Here is a 16,490-nt window from a genome sequence, read left to right as displayed (position 1 = left end):
AATTAAATACTTTAAGGTTCGAAGATAACAAATCTATTTGGTTAAAATTATTTTAGGCCAGACAATAGTGGGAAATAGAAGAGGGAATTGGAGGCAAATTGCAGAAATATATGTTAACTTTGACACAGTGGGAGAGAAATTCCCGAAATGTGTACAAGAGAACCTTATTCATCTCTACATTTCCAGCTCACCAAGGAAGGAAACATTGCTGGATCTAGATCCGGGAAATGACGTGGCGAAAATGGAGCATGTTTCAGTGGGAAGGCATTGAGGAAACAGTGATCACAATATCATTCTAGGTTTAGAGTAGTAATGGAAAAGGACAAGGAAAAATCAAACTGTGAAAATAGTCAGCTGGAGGAGAACTAATTTAAGTGAGTTGGAAAGGCTCAGATAGCGCGGAATCAAGGATTGGTGGGTAAAACAGTAAATAAGCTATGGAGGTAGCTTCAATATGAACAAGTCACATTCCCTGAGGGACAGAGGAGAACCATCCAAAGTCGAGCTCCCGCGATGACAAGGAGATAAATATTAAAATGAAACAGGAAAAGGAGACTTACGATGAATGCTAGATATAAAAATGAAAAAGACAACTGAGAAAATAAATTTTGGGGAAAAAGAGAACGTATAAGAATACGTTAATCAGTAACATAAAATGGAACCCCCTATATTAGTAAAACATGTAGCAGATAAAGGAAGGATGAGGTTGGTAAGAAACCAAATAGATACTCCTGGCGATGTAATTGGCATGACTGAGGTACTAAATAAATACGTTTGGAGGGTGGGGTCGTCTCAGCGACATATGGGAGGGTTTTGAAGGAGGATAATATATCTATGGAGGGGGTTAAGGCCAATTGGGAGGAGGAGTTGGGGATGACTCTGGAGGAGGTGCTGCGAAGGGTGAATGCCTCAACCTCGTGTGCGAGGCTGGGATTGATGTAGTTGAAGGTGGTACACAGGGCACATTTGACAAAGTCAAGGATGAGCCGGCTGTTTGAGGGAGTAGAGAATCCTTGTGAACGGTGTGGGATGGGGCCGGCCAATCGTGCATATGTTCTGGTCCTGCCCGAAGTTGGAGAAATTTTGGGGGTCGCTTTTCAGCACCATGTCGGTGATCTTGCATGTGGATTTGAAGCCGGGTCCTCTGGGGGTCATATTCGGGGTGTCGGACCTGCCGGAGTTGCAGGCGGGAGCGGGGCAGATATTTTAGCCTTTGCCTCATTGATAGCTCGCAGGCAGGTCCTGTTGGGGTGGATGTCATCTTCTCCGCCTGGTGCCTGGGTGTGGCTGGGGGATTTAATGGATGTTCTTCCATTATAACTAGGTGAAATTTGGCCTAAGGGGGCAAATGAGGGGTTCCACAAGCGATGGGGTTAGTTTATTTTGCATTTCGGAGAGCTAGCTACCGACAACTGTTGGGGGGGGGGGGGGGGGGGGTGCAGTGTTTATTGTATTTGGGGGTGTAATGTTTTTGTTTTGTTTCGTAAAGTGTAAAAATGCTAAAAATCTGAATAAAAATACTTTTTAAAAAATGAATACTTTGCACGTGTCTTCATTGAAGGGGTTGCTACCAATGTCATTGTGAAGGAGGTAATCAAACAATTAGCTAAGGATCAGAAAGCGGAGGGCAATATGGATGAACGGTTGTTTTCAGATTGGAGAGAATTGCACAGTAGCATTCCACAGGTGTTGCCGTTGGGATGACTTTTCTTTTTGATGTATACCCAAGCGTAGATTATTAATATACAGGGATAACTTCAAAGTTCGTAGATGAGATGAACGTAGTGAGCAGTGAGAATGATAGTAACAGACTTCAAGAAGACAAAGTCAGACCGGGTGAAATGGTCAAACACACGGCAAAATGAAATTTAGCACAGAAAAGCGCAAAGTGATTTGAAAATGAAAATGAAAATCGCTTATTGTCACAAGTAGGCTTCAATGAAGTTACAGTGAAAAGCCCCTAGTCGCCACATTCCGGCGCCTGTTCGGTGAGGCTGGTACGGGAATTGAACTTGCGCTGCTGGCCTTGGTCTGCATTACAAGCCAGCTTTTTAGCCCAGTGTGCTAAACCAGCCAGATGATTTACTTTGGTAGGAAAAATTAGGAGAGTCGATATAAGCTGAACCACATAACTTTAAAAGGTTGCAGGCACACAGAGACATGAGGGGAAGTGTACACAAGTCTCTGAAGGTGTCAGGATAAGATGAGAAGGCTGTTTAAAAAAAACCTACAGGATCCTTGGCTTTATAAATAAAAGGTAAAGCAAAAGTAACAAATTCATGCTGACCTTAATAAATCACTAGTTAGGTCCGAGCTGGAGTTTCTTGGGATAATTCTGGGCACCACACTCTAGGAAGCAAATCAGAACCTTAGAGAAGAGAATGTAAAATGGAAGCAGGATGAGATACTTCTGTTACCTGGGGAGACGAGAGAAACTGGGTTATTTTCCATTGTGTACAGAAGATGCAGCAGGAGATATGATGGAGCTATTCAAAACCTTGTAGGATTCAAATCAGTGATGGGCAAGCTAGGCCGGTCAGTGGGCCTCACGAGTGACCCTCCTTCATTTCAGTGGGCCGCACAATTGAAAATCGGGCTTGTTCACTAACCACCATCCCTCGAGTAAGATTAAACACATTTAATTCACGCCGAATATTTCAGAATGCGTTATACAAAATGCTTACCCATTTACATATTAATAAATGAAGTCATCAATTTCAAATGGTACACAAAAGAAATATTTACATTTTGGACGCAGGGCTCTCAGTCAATGTTGTGAGCAATCAGCACGGACCTCGTTTCACTCACCCTAGCATGACGTGCGCATCACTTCAGTCAGACCGATTGGAATAAAGTTATGCAGATGGAAACCAGCGGAACATGGCAACCCTGCGCCTGGGCAACAAAGGGTTGGATTCTCCAGTCCCCCCAGCCGCGTGTTTCTCGGTGATGTGCCGTTCGCTTGTCATTGGGAAATCCGTCGGCGGGGGTGAGCTGCCGGCGGGAACAGAGAATCTCAACAGCTGTGGAATTCGGCCTAAGTGTCCCATGGGCTGGAACTCCGAGCCGGATCTGGGCCGCAGGATGTCCACCACTTATTTAAATAGGTGAATAATGAGACTGTTTCCAGTGACAGGCGGGTCAGAAACCATGGGCGCGATTCTCCGCAAATGCGGAGAGTCGTGAAGGCTGCCGTGAAACTGGCCGTGTTTCACGGCAGCCTCCGCGTCCCCTCCCGGGACCCGATTCTGCTCCCCGGTCGGGGCTAGCAGCGGGGGCCCCGTGAACCACAGCATCGCAGGCATGCGCGGATGACGTCATCACGCATATGCGTGAAACCCGCGCATGCGTGGGCCGTCATGCCCCTCAGCCGCCCCGCGGACTGATCCAGCGGGGCGGCGGAGGAACAAAGAGTGCGCGGGGTTCGGACCCGCTGCCCGCGATCGGTGCCCACCGATCGCGGGCCCATTCTACCCTTGGCACGGCCGTGGTGTGGCCGTGCCAATCGGTGCCATGGTTCTCCAGAACGGCACTTTGCGGCCGTTTTTACGAACGGTGAGAGCAGGTGTGTTTGCGTTCGTGAAAACGGGCATAAAGGCCTGGGAACTCGGCCCATCGGCCTGGGGAGAATCGCTGTTCGCAGTAAAAAACGGCGAGCAGCGATTCGTGTAGTGGGGCAGCCGTTGAGGGGGGGGAGAATAGCGGGAGGTGGGAAAAATGTCGGGAAGGCCCTCCCGCTATTCTTCGACCCGTCGTGGGGGGCGGAGAATCGCGCCCCCTATGTGGTGAATGTAACTCTGTAATTCACACTGTGATATATATATATATGAGACCGTACGATTGTAAGCGCAGTTGAGTTGCCCGACCACTAGGGGGAGTAGCTCTGGGAATGCTGAGGAGTTTGTACAGGGCTCCACCCTTGGCTCCGCCCATGGCTCCTCCCCCTGGACTGCTGTATAAATATCGATGCCCAGAGCCAGCCGACCAGTTCATCGAGAGTTCAACGTGTAACAGGCTGGCTCTGTAGTAAGTCGATTAAAACCACTGTTCATATCTCAAAGCACGTGTCTAGTGAATTGATGGTCTCATCACCATAAAGCACATTTTTAAGGTAATTATCAAAAGAACCAGAGGCGACATGAGGAAGGCAAGGTCTAAATTGATTGCCCATTCCTAATTGCCTTTAAGAAAGTAGTGGCGAGCCGGCTCCCTGAGTGACTTGCTAGTGGTTAAGGGTCAACAACATTGCTATGGTTATGAAATCATATTTACGCCAAATCAAGTAAGGGTGGCAAATTTCCATCCCAAAGTGAGATTAATGAACCAGATCGGTTTTTATAACAATCCACTGTCATGGTGGGACTTGTTTTGATTTTTAAAATAAATTTAGAGTACCCAATTATTTTTTTCCAATTAAGGGGCAATTTAGTGTGGCCAATCCACCTACTCTGCGCATCTTTGGGTTGTGGGAGTGAGACCCACGCAGACACGGGAAGAATGTGCAAACTCCACACGGACAGTGACCCAGAGCCAGGATCAAGCCTGGGACCTGGGCGCTGTGAGGCAGCCGTGCTAACCACTGCGCCACCGTTTCATGGTGGGACTTGAACACATAATTTTAGATTACAAGTTCAGACAGCTGATTACAAATTCAGTAACATAATCTCTCTGCTACCATCATCCTAACTCTTTTTGAAAACACCCGCACAGGTACGGTGCATCAAATGTACTCCTTCTGTCCTTAATCATTCTATGATTCTCGGGGGAAATATTCTTTTTACCTGCTTCATTAATTATCATTATTATTTAACCATTTTAAAAAGATATATCACAATTATAACACTATAAAGCTATCACAATAGTTTATACTTTGAAGAACAACAAAATATGCAATTTAGGCATTTCAAAACAGCAAAGCAAATTGAAAATGGCTAACAACTAAATAAACACAAATAATTAAGACTCTGGTATGTACCCACGCAATCATTAATGTGGTTGAGGGTGTGCCCAGCCCACAATTTCTTGAAGTTTATCTTTTTTTTAAAAATGTTTTTATTGAGTTTTCATATTTTATATCCAACAATTTATATATTACAAAACCGTGCCAAAAACCAACGTATATATTCATAAGCAAGTATCTTCACTATAACTGTGATTGTGAACCCCCCTTTAGTCGGCATACATATTTTACATTCCTCAATCTGGCCAAAACATGTATTTACAAACGTTTATTTCCAGTTTGGTTTGGGCCCTCGCTTGACCTCAAACCAGTCTCCTGCGGCTTTGTCCCTCCTGCTTGATCCTCGCATTCTTTTTGTGTGCCTTCGCCTCCTTCCTCCCACTGCCCCTTCCCTTCCCCCTTTCCTTGACCACTCTGTGTCCCATGACTCGACTGTGCGCCTCTCCCCCCAATCCCCCCCCCCTCCCCTCACCCCCCCCTCACCCCCCGCTCTGCTGGTTGCAGGATATGAACAGGTCTTGGAACAAGTTGGTGAATGGCTTCCACGTCCTGTGGAAGCCCTCTTCTGACCCACGGATGGCAAATTTTATTTTCTCCAGCCTGACGCTCCAGGTGACTATCCTGATGGGGAGTTTCACCTCCCCCCCTCCCCCCCTCCCGCCCGCCCACACACACCCTGTGGGATCAGCCATATTTATTTTGTGGATGCACCCCTACAGTCCGGGTTACCCTTTGTTTGGGGGCCATCCAAGATGGCTGTCTTTGCCATTCACTCCATGTGGCTGGTCCCTGCGCTCCGGGATTTCCCTTTGCTTTGGGGTCCACCGAGGTGGCAGCTCTTGGTACCACTGTTTTCGCTGCCACCATGTGCGACCTGTCGCAGCCAGCTTTCTACCCATCCCCCTTCCCCCCTGATAACCCTTCTTGGGTCTGCCTTACCTCTTGTACCCCCCCTCCCCTCTCCTGTCCTTTCCCCATTTTCTAGCATTCATCACCCCCCCTCCCCCCCCCCCCTCTACCAGACACTCCCTCCCTGTTGAGAGCTCTGCCATGGCCCTTCCTTTTGCCATCTTCCTGCACTGGCTTGCCCGCTAGTGTGGTGGCCCCTTTCCTGGGAGCAATGTATGCCCCCCCCAACCATTGTGTGCTTGAAGTTTATCTTTGTCAGATCGAGGCAGCGCGGTGGCGCAGTGGGTTAGCACTGCGGCCTCACGGCGCCGAGGTCCCAGGTTCGATCCCGGCTCTGGGTCACTGTCCGTGTGGAGTTTGCACATTCTCCCCGTGTTTGCGTGGGTTTCACCCCCACAACCCAAAGATGTGCAGGGTAGGTGGATTGGCCACGCTAAATTGCCCCTTAATTGGAAAAAATGAATTGGGTACACTAAATTTATAAAAAAAAAAAAAAAAAAATCTTTGTCAGATCGAAGGAGAGTTTAGTTTCCTCGTCCTACATTATTCCTTTTTCCCAATTCTTGTTCTATCTCTAATGACTGCACGCTTTCACCAAGCTTTTTTTCCCTCTTTTTCCCAGTCTTTTCTCTTCTCTCTCCCTCCAGTTAAATCCTGCGGAAGATTTTCTCTTTTATTTTGTTGTTTACTTGGTTGGGCAAACATTTTAAAAATAAATTTAGAGTGCCCAATTCTATTTTTTTCCAATTAAGGGGCAATTTAGCGTGGCCAATACACCTACCGTGTACATCTTTGGGTTGTGGGGGCGAAACCCACGCAAACACGGGGAGAATGTGCAAACTCCACAATGACCCAGGGCCGGGATCGAACCTGGGACCTCGGCGCCGTGAGGCAGCTGTGCTAACCACTCCGCCACCGTGCTGCCCTTGGTTGGGCAAACACGACCAAAATTAAAGCTGTGGTGGACTTTGGGCGATGTTTAGCCTTGCTTCTCTCCTCGTGCTGTTTTCTTCATCTTCTCATGACTGATTTTATTGCCAACAATCATTTTTATTTGTGTTTATTCTTCCATTTAATTATTGTTCCTTTTGACGTTATTGTCATTGCACGCCATCTTTGCTTTCCTTGTTTCTTGCAGACGCTGTTCCCTCAGCTGGCAGATGGAATGTGCGTAGCACAAAATGTGCGGCAACTAATATAAGGGGAATCTATCTGACTCCACACTTGGGAATGATACGGACTAGTGGTATTCCAGGCTCAAGAGACAGCCAGTGCACACAACATCTACCACAACACTGCAGTAGGAAGTAATTACATGACTCAATGCAAGGGAAGTCATTCGCTTCCTCTAACTGGCACAATGAATTAGATTCAAGCAGCACCTTCCAGGCCAGTGGATGATTAAACTATCAGTTCATCAGCATTGAAGCCATCAACTCTCATGACACACGGTGTGCCACAATTGGGAAATTTGGCACGCTAATTGACATGGTCCAGAAAAAGAACGCTTGAAGCCACAAAAGCCATCTGGTCCAGAATGATATCGACGGTTTGGGGTTGAATAGGTGGGAAAATGGCAAGTGGAATTGAATCCAGAGAAGTATGAAGTAATGCGTTTGGGAAGGGCAAACAAAAGCAAGGGAGTACTCAATAAATGGGAGGATATTGAGAGGAGTAGAAGAAGGGGGAGACCTTGGAGTACATATCCACAGGCACCCCCTGATGGCGCCAGGACAGGTCGATAAGGTGGTGGGGAAATATATGGAATGCTTTCCTTTATTGGACGAGGTACTGAATACAAAAGCAGGGATATTTTTTATTTTTTTAAAATAACATTTACAGTGCAGATGGAGGCCATTCGGCCCATCGAGTCTGCACTGGCTCTTGGAAAGAGCACCCTACCCAAGCCCATACCTCCACCCTAGCCCCATAACCCAGTAACCCCACCCAACACTAAGAGGCAATTTGGACCCTGAGGGCAATTTATCATGGCCAATCCACCTAACCTGCACATCTTTGGACTGTGGGAAGAAACCGGAGCACCCGCAGGAAACCCACGCACACACGGGGAGAACGTGCAGACTCCGCACAGACAGTGACCCAGCGGGGAATCGAACCTGGGACCCTGGCGCTGTGAAGCATTTGTGCTATCCACAATGCTACCGTGTTGGTTGGGCCACAGCTGGAATTTTGTGTCCTTACAGGATTTGCTCTGGTGTGGTGAGCGCCAAGGAGATTTATATACATGTTGCCAGAGCTTGAATATTGCAGCTATGAGGAAAGATTGAATAGGCTGGGTTGTTTTCCTTACCTTCGAAGAAGAATTGGTTCAGGCACAGTCAAGGTGTATTCCCTCGAAAGGGGAAGGTAGGACAAAACAAATCCTGCGTGATTCTGGATGAATGGGGAGGGAGAAATTAAGGTAAATAAGGAAAGGTGCACATTTTTTAGTCTGTCAAGGGATGTGGGCTTACTGTCCATCCCTAATTGACCTTGAAGAAGGTGGTGGTGAGCTGCCTTCTTGAACCATTGCAGTCCCTGTGGTAAATATGTTGATGACAGGTGTCGGGGGACAAAATACAATTGGAATCAAATTGAATACAGAAGTTTGAGGAGAGGTGATGAAGCAAATGTGAGAAAAGATTGGTCACCAAAATAAAGGGGAATCACAAAGCTTTCTAAAGGCACATAAATGCACATTTAGGGCAGCACAGTAGCATTGTGGATAGTGCAATTGCTTCACAGCTCCAGGGTCCCAGGTTCGATTCCGGCTTGGGTCACTGTGTGGTGTCTGCACGTTCTCCCCGTGTGTGCGTGTGTTTCCTCCGGGTGCTCCGGTTTTCTCCCACAGTCCAAAGATGTGTAGGTTAGTTGGATTGGCCATGATAAATTGCCCTTAGTGTCCAAAATTGCCCTTAGTGTTGGGTGGGGTTACTGGGTTATGGGGATAGGGTGGAGGTGTTGACCTTGGATAGGGTGCTCTTTCCAAGAGCTGGTGCAGACTCGATGGGCCGAATGGTCTCCTTCTGCACTGTAAATTCTGTGATAATCTATGATTAATCTAGGACAAAGGTTCGGCACAACATCGTGGGCCGAAGGGCCTGTTCTGTGCTGTATTTTTCTATGTTCTATTTCTTAAGGGAAGGTCATGTTTAACTAACTTGCTGCAGTGTTTTGAAGAGGCAAAAGAGAGGGAATGATGAGGGTAATGTTGTTGATGTGATGTACATTGACTTCCAAAAGGCATTGGATACTGTGCCACACAACAATCTTGTGAAAATAGGTATAGCTCAAGGAATAAAAGGAGCAGTAGTAACATGGATACAAAACATGGCCGAGTAAAAGGAAGCAGCGAGTAATGATTAATGGATGTATTTTGGGCTGCAGGATGGTTTGTAGTGGAGTTCGCCAGGGGTACCCAATATTGGGGCCTTTGCTTTTCATGATATATATTGGTGACCTAGTATTGGAGGAGACAATTTCAAAGTGTGCAGATGATACAAAACTTGGAAGCATTATAAACTGTGAAGAGGACAGTGTAGACCTTCAAAAGGACATAGACAAGTTAGTGGAGTGGGCAGATAGGTGGCAGATGAAGTTCAACATGGAGAAGTGTGAGGTGATGCATTTTGGTAGGAATAACATGGACGGACAATATAAAATAAGGGGTAGTAATAATAATAATCTTTATTAGTGTTACAAGTAGGCTTACATTAAAACTGCAATGACATTACTGTGAAAATCCCCTAGTCGCCACATTCTGACGCCTGTTCGGGTAGACAGAGGGAAGAATTCAGAATGTCCAATTCACCTAACAAATACGTCTTTTGGGACTTGTGGGAGGAAACCGGAGCACCCGGAGGAAACGCATGCAGACAAGGGGAAAACATGCAGACTCCACACAGACAGTGACCCAAGTGGGGAATCGAGCCCAGGTCACTGGCGCTGCGAAGCAATGGTGCTAACCAATGTGCCGCCCAATGTCAAAGGGTGTGCAGGAGCAGAGGGATCTGGGTGTATATGTGCATAGATCATTGAAGGTGACAGGACAGGTGGAGGGAGCAGTTAATGAAGTGTATTGTTTAATTTGCTTTATTAATAGGGCATAGAGTACAAGAGCAAGGAAGTTATACTGAACTTGTATGGGGCTAATTACAGCACAGCTGGCATACTGTATACAGTTCTGGGCGCCACACTATAGGAAGGATGTGGACGCACTGGACAGAGGGCAGAAGAGGTTTACAAGAATGGTCCCAGGGATGAGAAACTTCAGTTATGAGGATAGATTGGAGAGGTTGGGACTGTTCTCTTTGCAGAGAAGGAGGCGGAGAGCAGATTGGGCAAAAAATGTTCAAAATCATGAGGGGGCTGGACAGAGTAGATAGAGAGAAACTGTTCCCTCTCGTAAAAGGGTCAGGAACGAAAGGGCACAGATTTAATGTGATTTGAAAAAGAGGCAAATGTACATAGAACATACAGTGTAGAAGGAGGCCATTCGGCCCATCGAGTCTGCACCGACCCACTTAAGCCCTCACTTCCACCCTATCCACGAAACCCAATAACCCCTCCTAACCCTTTTGGTCACTAAGGGCAATTTAGCATGGCCAATCCACCTAACCTGCACGTCTTTGGAGTGTGGGAGGAAACCGGAGCACCCGGAGGAAACCCACGCAGACACGGGGAGAACGTGCAGACTCCGCACAGACAGTGACCCAGCAGGAAGTTGAACCTGGGACCCTGGCGCTGTGAAGCCACAGTGCTATCCACTTGTGCTACCGTACCGTCATGAGAAATAAAACTTTTTCACACAGTGAGTGGTTGGGGTACGGAATGCACTGCCTGGAAACGTGGCAGGGGCAGTTTCTACTGAGGCATTCAAAAGGGCATTAGATTATTATTTGATAGGGTGGCCCGGTAGCACAGTGGTTAACATGGCTCTCTTATGATGCTGAGGACCCGGGTACGATCTCAATCCCGGGTCACTGTCCGTGTGGAGTTTGCACATTCTCCCCGTATCTGCTTGGGTCTCACCCCCACAACCCAAAAAGATGTGCAGGGTAGGTAGATTGGCCATGCTAAATTTCCCCGTAAATTTTAAAATAAATTTAGAGTAACCAATTATTTTTTCAATTAAAGGTGCAATTTAGCGTGGCCAATCCACCTAGCCTGCACATCTTTTTGGGTTGTGGGGATGGGACCCACACAGGCATGGGGAGAATGTGACATTGTCCCGGAATTGGAAAAAAAGAATTGGGTACTCTAAATTTATTTAAATGAAATATTAGTATTTGAATGGAAACAATGTGCTGATGTACGGAGTAAATGCAGCAGAATGGCAATAAGTCATGATGCTGATTCAAAGAGCTGGCGCAGGAACGATGGGCTGAATGGCCTCCTTCTGTGCCATAACAATTCTGTGAACAGAGGAGGCTGAGGGGTGACTTAATTGAGGTGTACAAAATTATGTGGAGCCTAGATGGAGTAGGCACGAAAGACCTGTTTCCCCGAGCAGAGAGGTCAATTACCCAGAGGGCACAGATTTAAGGTGATTAATAGAAGGATTAGAGGAGACAGGAGCTCTTTGCCCACAGTGTGATGGGAGTCTGAAATTCGCTGCCCAGTTTGGTGGTTGAGGCAGATACCAACAACTCATTTAAAAGGTGTCTGGGTCTGCACCTGAATAAAGCTGCATGGTTACGAACCAGGTGCTGCAAGGTGGGATTGGAATGGGCGGCTCGATTCTTATTTTTTTTGTCTCTGGCCGGCACGGACACGATGGGCTGAATGGCCTCTTTCTGTGCGCAACCTTTCTGCAGTTCTGTGGTTCCTCAATTCCACTTGCTCTATTGAGCCCCACAGCACAAACATGGATTCTGCCCATTTCAACATACAAAATAGGAGCAGCAATAGGTCATTTGACCCCTCAAGCTCCTCCGCTATTCAATACGACCATGGCTGATTGATCATCTGCCTCCCATAGTCTTTATGAAATGAAATGAAAATCGCTTATTGTCACGAGTAGGCTTCAATGAAGTTATTGTGAAAAGCCCCTAGTCGCCACATTCCAGCACCTGTTCAGGGAGGCTGGTACAGGAATTGAACCGTGCTGCTGGCCTGCCTTGGTCTGCTTTAAAAGCCAGCGATTTAGCCCAGTGTGCTAAACCAGCCCCTATCCCCTATCCTAGCAAGAACCTGTCAATGGAACAATAGAACCAATCAGAGGAACTGAATAGATACTTTGCATCAGTCTTCACAGTGGAAGAAACCAGTGGCATACCAGAACTTTAAGAGAGTCAGGGGATAGAGGCGAGTGCAGTGGCCATCACTAAGGAGAAGGTGCGGGGAAACAAAGGTCTGAAGGTGGATAAATCACCAAGATTGGATGGACTAAACCACAGGGTTCTGAAGGAGATAGCTGAGGGGATTGTGGAGGCATTGGTAGTGATCTTTCAGGAATCATTGGAGGCAGGGAGAGTCCTAGAGGATTGAAAAATGGCTAATGGAATATCCCTATTTAAGAAGGGAGGGAGGCAGAAGACAGGAAATTGTAGGCCGGTTAGCCTGACTTTGGTTGTTAGTAAGATTTTAGAGTCTATTATTAAGGATAAGATTGCAGAGTACTTAGAAGTGCATAGTAAAATAATACTGAGTCAGCATGGATTCATCAAGGGGAGGTCATGCCTGCCAAATCTGTTAGGAGGTAACAAGCAAGTTAAACAAAGGAGAACAAGTGGACATGATCTATTTGGATTTCCAAAAGGCCTTTTGACAAGGTGCCGTACAGGAGGCTGCTAAATAAGTTAAGGGCCCATGATATTAAGGGTAAGATACTGGCATGGATAGAGGATTGGCTGACTGGCAGAAGGCAGAGAGTAGGGAAAAAGGGGCCCTTTTCAGGAGGCAGCTGGTGACTAGTGGTGTTTCACAGGGGTCAGTGTTCGGTCCACAGCTATTCACGATATACATTAATAATCTGGAAGAAGGAACCGAGTGATTGTTGCTAAGTTTGCAGATGATATAAAGATATGTTGAGGGACAGGTAGTGTTGAGGAAGCAGGGAGGCTTCAGGAAAAACTGGACAGGCTAGGAGAGTGGACAAAGAAGTGTCAAATTGAATACAATGTGGAAAAGTGTGAGGTAATGCACTTTGATAAGAAAAGAGGCATGGACTAATTTCTGAATGGGAAAAGGCTTTGGAAATCAGTAGCACAAAGGGACTTAGTAGTCCTGGTTCACAATTCTCTTAGGGTTAACATGTCGGTTCAGTTGGCAGTTAGGAAGGCAAATATCACTGTCCGTGTGGAGTTTGCACATTCTCCCTGTGTTTGCATGGGTTTCGCCCCCACAACCCAAAGATGAGCAGGGTAGGTGGATTGGCCACGCTACATTGCCCCTTAATTGGAAAAAATGAATTGGGTAATCTAAATTTATTTTTTAAAAAGGTAAATATGCAATTTTAGCATTCATGTCTAGAGGGCTAGAATACAAGGGCAGGGGCATAATGTTGAGGCTGTATAAAGCTTTGGTCATACCCCATTTGGAGTACTGTGAGCAGTTTTGGGGCCGTATCTAGAATCATAGAATTTACAGTGCAGAAGGAGGCCATTCGACCCATCGAGTATGCACCAGCCTAGGAAAGAGCACCCTATCTAAGCCCACACCCCTATCCCCGTAACCCCAACTATCCTTTTGTTTGGACACTAACGGCAATTTAGCATGGCCATTCAACCTAGCATGGACATCTTTGAACTGTGGGAGGAAACCGGAGCAACCGGAGGAAACCCACGCAGTCACGGGGAGAATGTGGAGACTCCGCACAGACAGTGATCCAAGCCAGGAATTGAACCTGGGACCCTGGAGCTGTGGAGCAACACTGCTAACCACTGGGCTAACGTACCCCTTAAGGAAGGATGTATTGGCCTTGGAGAGGATCCAGAGGAGGTTCACAAGAATGATCCCCGGAAGAAGGACTTGTCATATGAGGAGTGGTTGAGTACTATGGGTCTGTACTCAAGGGAGTTTAGAAGGATGAATGGGGATCTCATTGAAACTTACAGAATACTGAGAGGCCTGGATAGAGTCGGAGAAGATGGTTCCCCTAGTAGGAGAGGCTACAACCTGAGGGCACAGCCTCAGGCTGCAGTGACAATCTTTAAAAGGAAGAATTTCTTCAGCCAGAGGGTGGTGAATCTGTGGAATTCAGTGTCACAGAAGTTTGTGGAGTGCAAGTTACTGAGTCTCTTTAAGACAGAAATGCAATCCTGGCTCCAGGTCACTGTCCATTTGGAGTTTGCACATTCTCCCCATATCTGTGTGGGTCTCACCCAACAACCCAAAGATGTGCAGGGTAGGTGGATTGGCCACGTAAATTGCCCCTTATATATAAATTGCCCCTTGATTGGAAATGGTTTTAAAACGACTGAGATAGATAGGTTCTTGATTAATAATAACCAATATTAGTGTCACAAGTCGGCTTACATAAAAATGGCAATGAAGTTACTGTGAAAATCCCCTAGTCTCCACACTCCGGTGCCTGTTCGAGTACACTGAGGGAGAATTCAGAATGTCTAATTCACCTAACGCACCTCTTTCGAGACTTGAGAGGAAACCGGAGCATCTGGAGGAAACCCACGCAGACACAGGGAGAACATGCGGACTCTGCACAGTCAGCGACCCAGCCAGGACTTAAACCCGAGTCCTTGGTGCTGTGAAGCAACAATGCTAATCACTGTGCTACCATGGTAAGCGGACCAAGGTTTATGGGGAGAAGGCAGGAGAATGGGGATGAGAAACATGATGGAGCAGGCTCGATGGGCCGAATGGGCTAATTCTCCTCCTTATGGTCTAATTGGCAAATATTCTTTAATTACCTCAGCTAATTAAACAAACAAAAAAACAGGATAGTTATCTGTCGACTCACCTCCACTACTGGTTTGCTGCTGCCCCAGAACAATCTTTGTACCTTCTCTGCACAACCACCAGCAGGGTTAGTTCACAATTGCTCATTCCCAGAACCTTCAATTACATTTTGAGGTATTTATCCAGCACTTTAAAAAAAAAGTATTAATGGGCATTTGAATCATGTGCCTGCTGTCCAACCCGACACTGTTACAATATATTGATACAACTGCCCATTCTGCAATGCATTGCTGAGTAGGTTCCCCCACCCCACTGGGTCAGTGTCAGTGAAATGCCTCGGTGGGGGTAACGCTGGGTTGGACAACTTCAGCCGCTGTCTGGGCGCTCAATCGGAGAGGGCGGAATGGGCTGCTGAACAATCACCCCACCTACCGGCTCAATTGCATCCGCGCCATGAATTCACTCCCCTCCCTCCAGCCCCATCACCCGCCGCTCCGTCTCTTGCCTCTCTCTCCGCAAAGTCTCCAGCTGTCTGCCCAGCCCCAGCCCTGTCTGACTTGTAGCCAGGAGGTGGGAGGAAGCCGGGGCAGGAGCTCCCACCTCCTTTAAACCTCACTACTTCTGCCTAAACTCTGTAAGTGTGTTGTAGCCGATGCTGTGCCGGGTTTGTGTGTGTGTGTGTAACTCCTGTTGGAGAACTGTCACGCCCCCCGCCAGTGCTTCAACCGAGCACTGCTGAAGCCTGTTGCCTCGTCTCTGGTTCTGTGAAGCCCCTTCTCTCCCACCCAGACCCCGGGAAGAGAGATCAGCGGCTCCGATCCCGGGAAGAGAGATCGGCGGCTCCGATCCCGGCTCAGCTCGTGTCGACTTCAGAGAGGTGAGGAGAATGTTGCTTTCATTTCCTGTGTCTGTGCATTGTGACAGGTTAGCATTGCATTTAAATGTAGTTTGGAAATGTATCTAATTCCGAATCCATCACGGCCAACCATCTCGGTTTGTGTCAAGTGTTGGGTTGTGAAATGTAACTTACTGAGCGTGTCTGTTACACCCACCCTCCCGAGTGTAAACATGTAGCAATTGCTGTGTGCTGTAATCCGTGGGAAATTCATATTCATACTTAAATGGCAAAAGTGTTTGAACTGACACTCCAGATTCCCAGTAAAATTCTTTCTACTCGTCTGATTTGGTTGGTTCGGCAACCCCAATAGGTGAGGCGAGGTGCTTCAACCATTTCACATGTCAGGGTTGTTGTCGGCATTGACAGGCTATTCAACCGTGAAGGACTTTATCTGACCCCCCCCCCCCCCCCCCCTCTTTATAGGAAGGGTGGCAGGTTAGCGATTAGAATTTGTAACAGTACCCATTTTGTCCATCTTGGCCATCATTGAAATTAACTTTAGCACAACTCCAAAGCACTGGATCAGGCTGCCACAGATGGGCAGCACGGTTGGCATAGTGGTTAGCACTGTTGCTTCACAGCTCCAGGGTCCCAGGTACGATTCCGGGCTTGGGTCACCGTCAGTGCGGGAGTCGGCACGTTCTCCCTGTGGCTGCGTGGGTTTCCTCCGGGAGCTCCGGTTTCCTCCCACAGTCCAAAGATGCGCAGGCTAGGTGGATTGGCAGTGATAAATTGCCCATAGTGTCCAAAAAAGTTAGCTGGGGTTGTTGGGTTACAGGGATAGGCTGGAGGTGTGGGCTTAAGTAGGGTGTTCTTTCCAAGGGCCGGGCAGATACGATGGGCCAAATGGCCTCCTTCTGCCCT

The 16,490-nt window shown here is 47.3% G+C and overlaps 1 protein-coding gene and 1 long non-coding RNA gene across 2 annotated transcripts in view; one reads left to right on the top strand and one right to left on the bottom strand.

The window, feature by feature from the left end:
- Positions 1-2,286: 2,286 nt before the first annotated feature.
- LOC119969661 lies at positions 2,287-15,177 on the bottom strand. The gene is made up of 3 exons (XR_005461441.1): positions 14,790-15,177; positions 8,181-8,263; positions 2,287-2,349 (listed from the first exon to the last, which is right to left on the bottom strand). It is a non-coding gene; the product is annotated as an uncharacterized LOC119969661 (long non-coding RNA).
- Positions 15,177-16,490, top strand: part of ppp1r16b (protein phosphatase 1, regulatory subunit 16B) — a 217,541-nt gene continuing 216,227 nt past the window's right edge. The window contains exon 1 of the mRNA XM_038803595.1: positions 15,177-15,605. The gene's annotated coding sequence lies outside the window, so the exon portion shown is untranslated. The remainder of the gene's footprint in view (positions 15,606-16,490) is intronic.

Source organism: Scyliorhinus canicula, chromosome 7, assembly GCF_902713615.1.
Source record: "Scyliorhinus canicula chromosome 7, sScyCan1.1, whole genome shotgun sequence".
Taxonomy (NCBI): Eukaryota; Metazoa; Chordata; class Chondrichthyes; order Carcharhiniformes; family Scyliorhinidae; genus Scyliorhinus; species Scyliorhinus canicula.
This window is presented reverse-complemented; position numbering and strand designations above follow the sequence as displayed.